Source organism: Schistocerca piceifrons, chromosome 2 (assembly GCF_021461385.2).
Source record: "Schistocerca piceifrons isolate TAMUIC-IGC-003096 chromosome 2, iqSchPice1.1, whole genome shotgun sequence".
Classification (NCBI taxonomy): Eukaryota; Metazoa; Arthropoda; class Insecta; order Orthoptera; family Acrididae; genus Schistocerca; species Schistocerca piceifrons.
In genome coordinates, this window is record NC_060139.1 from 633850384 (window position 1) to 633856699 (window position 6316).

Below are 6316 nucleotides of genomic sequence, written 5' to 3' on the forward strand. Positions count from 1 at the left end.
TCATCACCTGTGATCACAAAAGTGAACCATTCGTGGTCATTGACAGTCGTCTCAAAACGACCAATGCACATGATTCATCTATTGTCCTTCTCCTCAGTTGTGACTTTTTCGGCACAATTTTGACACAAACCTTTCACATGTGCAAAACTTCGGTCAGATTTTATATACTGTGAAATGTTTAATACGTCACCCATCAAATGGCCGAGCGGTTCTAGGCGCTTCAGTCCGGAACGGCGCTACTGCTACGGTCGCAGGTTTCAAATCCTGCCTGGGGCATGGATGGGTGTGATGTCCTTAGATTGGTTAGCTTTAAGTAGTTCTAAGTGCTAGGGGACTGATTACCTCAATTGTTAAGTCCCATAGTGCTCAGAGTCATTTGAACACATCGTCATTGTTATTAAACATTGGCCTATTCTCACAAGAGTACTCAGACGTTACACGTGTTCGTCAGTTTTTGAAGGTCTCTTTGAGCGAGGTTCATCATCAACTTGTTCTCGCCCCTTCCAAAAATCATTTGTGCCAGTGGAAAACTTGATAAACAATGTTCCCCACGGGCGTGTTGCAGCTTCCCGAAGGTCATACTACCCCATTCCCCAAGTGTAACATAAAATTCGATGGCATAACATTACTCTAAACTCCGCTGTTCCATTCTCGTAACAAACAACTAAGACACAACTTTACCGACGGCGCTCTAAAAAGTCACTTGATGGATGTACGGTATTGACACTCGGACTGAACATCTGTAGGGGATGAACACACCGGTCCACGCAAGTAAAGCAACGCAGCGTGGCCAGATCGCTGGCATTGTTTTAAATCTGATTACTTTCCTCACACGCCTCTTAATCTGAGCTCTTTGGTTCCTGCTGAACCTCACCCTCGTGCCATATTCGCAAAAAATCAGGCAATTATTTGCGAGAACCGAGATTATGAATATGGTTGCTACGTTTCAATAGTAGTAATGCAAGCTACCCTCTTACGTTCCTGCCTAACATCACCCTTGAAAATCTTGTCATATTTAAAAAAAGAAAGAAACAGCCAAATATTTGGGTGAACCATATTATGAATTTGATTGTACTCGTTTTATTCGCTGCAATTTAAGCTGTGCATTTAGGTCCTGTCCAACCGCACCTTCGTTAGTTGCTACGTATTCGGAATAAACAGCACCGTTTAATCCGTTACTAAGACAACTCACACTTTAACCCGGTTACTAAGACAATCAGCGATAACATTTAATAACAGGTCGCTTAAATCTTTCGCACTGTAAATGTCACACATGAGGACATGAGTCAAATTCGAGAAATGAAATCGCACATTAGAATATCAGAATGTCTGTGAGACTTTGCCCAGTCGTTATTAGCAGGTAAATTGATAGTCCGTCTAAAAATTGGTAGTCCAATCCAGTAGAAAGCAGCCAGGCTCCAGTAGCGCGCCACGGAGATGTCAACAGTGTTCGCTTGGACGATACCTCAGTCTGGCTCCAAGCCGCTCCTAATAAAGACATTGCGCCCTCCATGAGGTGGGACTAGCTGAGTCGCCAAGAGTGCTTCCCATTCTGAATCGCCGCTGTCCCAACCTCTTTCACACGATAACATCATTATTTTCTTTGACGTATTAACTGTCGTCATCCGAGCGAGGTGTAAGGGTTAGTATGATAAGTACTGGGTGAACAAAAAGTTAGTATAAATTTGAAAACTTAATTAACCACGGAATTATGTAGATAGAGTGGTAAAAATTGACACACATGCTTGGAATGACATGGGGTTTCATTAGAACAAAAAAAAGTATTGCTAGACGCGTGAATGATCTCTTGCGCGCGTCGTTTGGTGTTGATCGTGTGCTCAGCCGCCACTTTCGTCATGCTTGGCCTCCCAGGTCCCCAGACCTCAGTCCGTGCGACTATTGGCTTTGGGGTTACCTGAAGTCGGAAGTGTATCGTTATCGACCGACGTCTCTAGGGATGCTGAACGACAACATCCGACGCCAATGCCTCACCATAACTCCGGACATGCTTTACAGTGCTGTTCACAACATCATTCCTCGACTACAGCTATTGTTGAGGAATGATGGTGGACATATTGAGCACTTCCTGTAAAGAACATCATCTTTGCTTTGTCTTACTTTGTTATGCTAATTATTGCTATTCAGATCAGATGAAGCGCCATCTGTCGGACATTTTTTGAACGTTTGTATTTTTTTGGTTCTAAGAAAACCCCATGTCATTCCAAGGATGTGTGTCAATTTGTACCTCTCTATCTATATTATTCCGTGAATTGTTCAGTTTTCAAATTTATATTGATTTTTTGATCACCCGCTACATTTCGTGTCACGTATACCAATCTGCATCTGAACATGTTGAGTTTATAGTTCTATCCAAATTGTGCTGTTGAAGGGTCATCAATAATGGCACAACCACATCCATTGTTCCGCCATCTATTTCGATGTGAAAGGGATATCACATTTGCTTGTGTCTTCCCCTTTACATTAATTGTATTTTTCCTGTACTTGTTATCTAACAGTTTTAATATAGGAGCCCTTAAAGCTGATAGATGATAGGTATCCACCCCTTTCCTTTGCCAGAGCTCACTATCAAAACTTCAGCCGTTTCCTGTTTCATACAGTATTGTAGTAATACATATGCCTCATATAAAATTACAGGAACATTTAGAAAAAAATATTTTCTGCTGAAGAAATCATACACTATTTCAACTCCTTACGACTGACTTATAGGTACCAAACAAACAGAATTGTTCGTACAGAGACAGTTGCAACAGTGAAAGACTGGGCGCAGTGAACAGAAATGATCAGTGGAATGAAAGCACTCGCTTCCGCAAGGTAGGTGCAATAGCTCAGGCTGTGACTAATCGGTGTGTAGTGAAACCCTTGTAACTGAGGTCAACTTGACTATCGGGTAATAGAAGTAGTAATTGTAGTTTCATTCATCCGTGGATCAGATTTACAAACATACAGAACATATTTAATTATATTGTTAAAAAAATAAAATCATAATTCATATGCATCGACATTTATATTCTTATACTTTTAGTGTAGGAAATGATACAGGTTGTCGGCCTTGGTCTCGTGGTAAGAACCATCCTGGAAGCTGACTGAAGTAATTTAGGGAAACCACTGAAACCCTATATCAGGACGGCCTCCGTCCTTCCGAATACAAGTTCATTCTGTTTGAAACAGGGAAATGACATTCGATTTATAGCTAATGTACAATAGTAGAGCATCGAGTGACATTATACTGAGTGCACTATCCGAAAATTCTCTCTAGCAATTAAACAGAGAACCGACTCGTGGAGATAACATCTTGGACCTACTGATAACAAACAGACCCGAACTTTTCGACTCTGTACGTACAGAACAGGGAATCAGTGATCATAAGGCCGTTGCAGCATCCCTGAATATGGAAGTTAGTAGGAATATAAAAAAAGGGAGGAAGGTTTATCTGTTTAGCAAGAGTAACAGAAGGCAGATTTCAGACTACCTAACAGATCAAAACGAAAATTTCTGTTCCGACACTGACATTGTTGAGTGTTTATGGAAAAAGTTCAAGGCAATCGTAAAATGCGTTTTAGACAGGTACGAGCTGAGTAAAACTGTGAGGGACGGGAAAAACCCACCGTGGTACAACAACAAAGTTAGGAAACTACTGCGAAAGCAAAGAGAGCTTCACTCTAAGTTTAAACGCAGCCAAAACCTCTCAGACAAACAGAAGCTAAACGATGTCAAAGTTAGCGTAAGGAGGGCTATGCGTGAAGCGTTCAGTGAATTCGAAAGTAAAATTCTATGTACCGACTTGACAGAAAATCCTAGGAAGTTCTGGTCTTACGTTAACTCAGTAAGTGGCTCGAAACAGCATATGCAGACACTCCGGGATGATGATGGCATTGAAACAGAGGATGAAACGCGTAAAGCTGAAATACTAAACACCTTTTTCCAAAGCTGTTTCACAGAGGAAGACCGCACTGCAGTTCTTCTCTACATCCTCGCACAAACGAAAAAATGGCTGACATCGAAATAAGTGTCCAAGGAATAGAAAAGCAACTGGAATCACTCAACAGAGGAAAGTCCACTGGACCTGACGGGATACCAATTCGATTCTACACAGAGTACGCGAAAGAACTTGCCCCCCTTCTAACAGCCGTGTACCGCAAGTCTCTAGAGGAACGGAAGGTTCCAAATGATTGGAAAAGAGCACAGGTAGTCCCAGTCTTCAAGAAGGGTCGTCGAGCAGAAGCGCAAAACTATAGAACTATATCTCTGACGTCGATCTGTTGTAGAATTTTAGAACATGTTTTTTGCTCGAGTATCACGTCGTTTTTGGAAACCCAGAATCTACTATGTAGGAATCAACATGGATTCCGGAAACAGCGATCGTGTGAGACCCAACTCGCTTTATTTGTTCATGAGACCCAGAAAATATTAGATACAGGCTCCCAGGTAGATGCTACTTTTCTTGACTTCCGAAAGGCGTTCGATACAGTTCCGCACTGTCGCCTGATAAACTAAGTAAGAGCCTACGGAATATCAGACGAGCTGTGTGGCTGGATTGAAGAGTTTTTAGCAAACAGAACACAGCATGTTGTTATCAATGGAGAGACGTCTACATACGTTCAAAAAACATGGTTCAAATGGCTCTGAGCACTATGGGACTGTGGTCATCAGTCCCCTAGAACGTAGAACTACTTAAACCTAACTAACATAAGGACATCACACACATCCATGCCCGAGGCAGGATTCGAACCTGCGACCGTAGCAGTCGCGCGGCTCCGGACTGAGCGCCTAGAACCGCGAGACCACCGAGGCCGGCTCTACAGACGTTAAAGTAACCTCTGGCGTGCCACGGGGGAGTGTTATGGGACCATTGCTTTTCACAATATATATAAATGACCTAGTAGATAGTGTCGGAAGTCCCATGAGGCTTTTCGCGGATGATGCTGTAGTATACAGAGAAGTTGCAGCATTAGAAAATTGTAGCGAAATGCAGGAAGATCTGCAGCGGATAGGCACTTGGTGCAGGGAATGGCAACTGACCCTTAACGTAGACAAATGTAATGTATTGCGAGTACATAGAATGAAGGATCCTTTATTGTATGATTATATGATAGCGGAACAAACACTGGTAGCAGTTACTTCTGTAAAATATCTGGGAGTATGCGTGCGGAACGATTTGAAGCGGAATGATCATATAAAATTAATTGTTGGTAAGGCGGGTACCAGGTTGAGATTCATTGGGAGAGTGCTTAGAAAATGTAGTCCATCAACAAAGGAGGTGGCTTACAAAACACTCGTTCGACCTATACTTGAGTATTGCTCATCAGTGTGGGATCCGTACCAGATCGGTCTGACGGAGGAGATAGAGAAGATCCAAAGAAGAGCGGCGCGTTTCGTCACAGGGTTATTTGGTAACCGTGATAGCGTTACGGAGATGTTTAATAAACTCAAGTGGCAGACTCTGCAAGAGAGGCGCTCTGCATCGCGGTGTAGCTTGCTCGCCAGGTTCCGAGAGTGTGTGTTTCTGGATGAGGTATCGAATATATTGCTTCATCTCCCGAGGAGATCACGAATGTAAAATTAGAGAGATTAGAGCGCGCACGCAGGCGTTCAGACAGTCGTTCTTCCCGCGAACCATACGCGACTGGAACAGGAAATGGAGGTAATGACAGTGACACGTAAAGTGCCCTCCGCCACACACCGTTGGGTGCGTTGCGGAGTATAAATGTAGATGTAGATGTAGTTTTATAGGATGAAGTTACTCAATTACCTAAAAAAAAATCATTGCCACAAATTTCATTCAGTTCACACTGACAGTAACTGCTTATAATGTACAAGGTATACACACATTATTTCACAGAGTATAAGTTGACTTCAAGACCTCAGCTATGATGTGTGTTTTCCATTTTCCGTACCGCAACTTTCTATTTAATAGCCTGAAAATATGAGACAGCATTTCTTTATAGCAAGTGATATGTTGAGGTCAGGAACGGATGAGGTGTTAGTGTCATACGCTACAGAGCTTTGGGACCAAAGTTTAACACATAAGAAGAGACACAGTGCGAAAGAGTTATTCGAAGAGATAGATATATTATTATTGCTGTTATTTCGTTATGACTATGATTGTCATTGTTATACAACAGGTACCACATAAATCCATCAAAATTCACAGTGTTCCACTAAGTAATTTTTATTCATAATCCAGTTACGAACTATAATATTTTGGAGTTGGTAAATAAGTTTGTCTGTGATGATCATGTGTAAGACCTAAAGATAGAGGTGCATGCTATCAAACAAAAAGGCTTAACCGATCCAT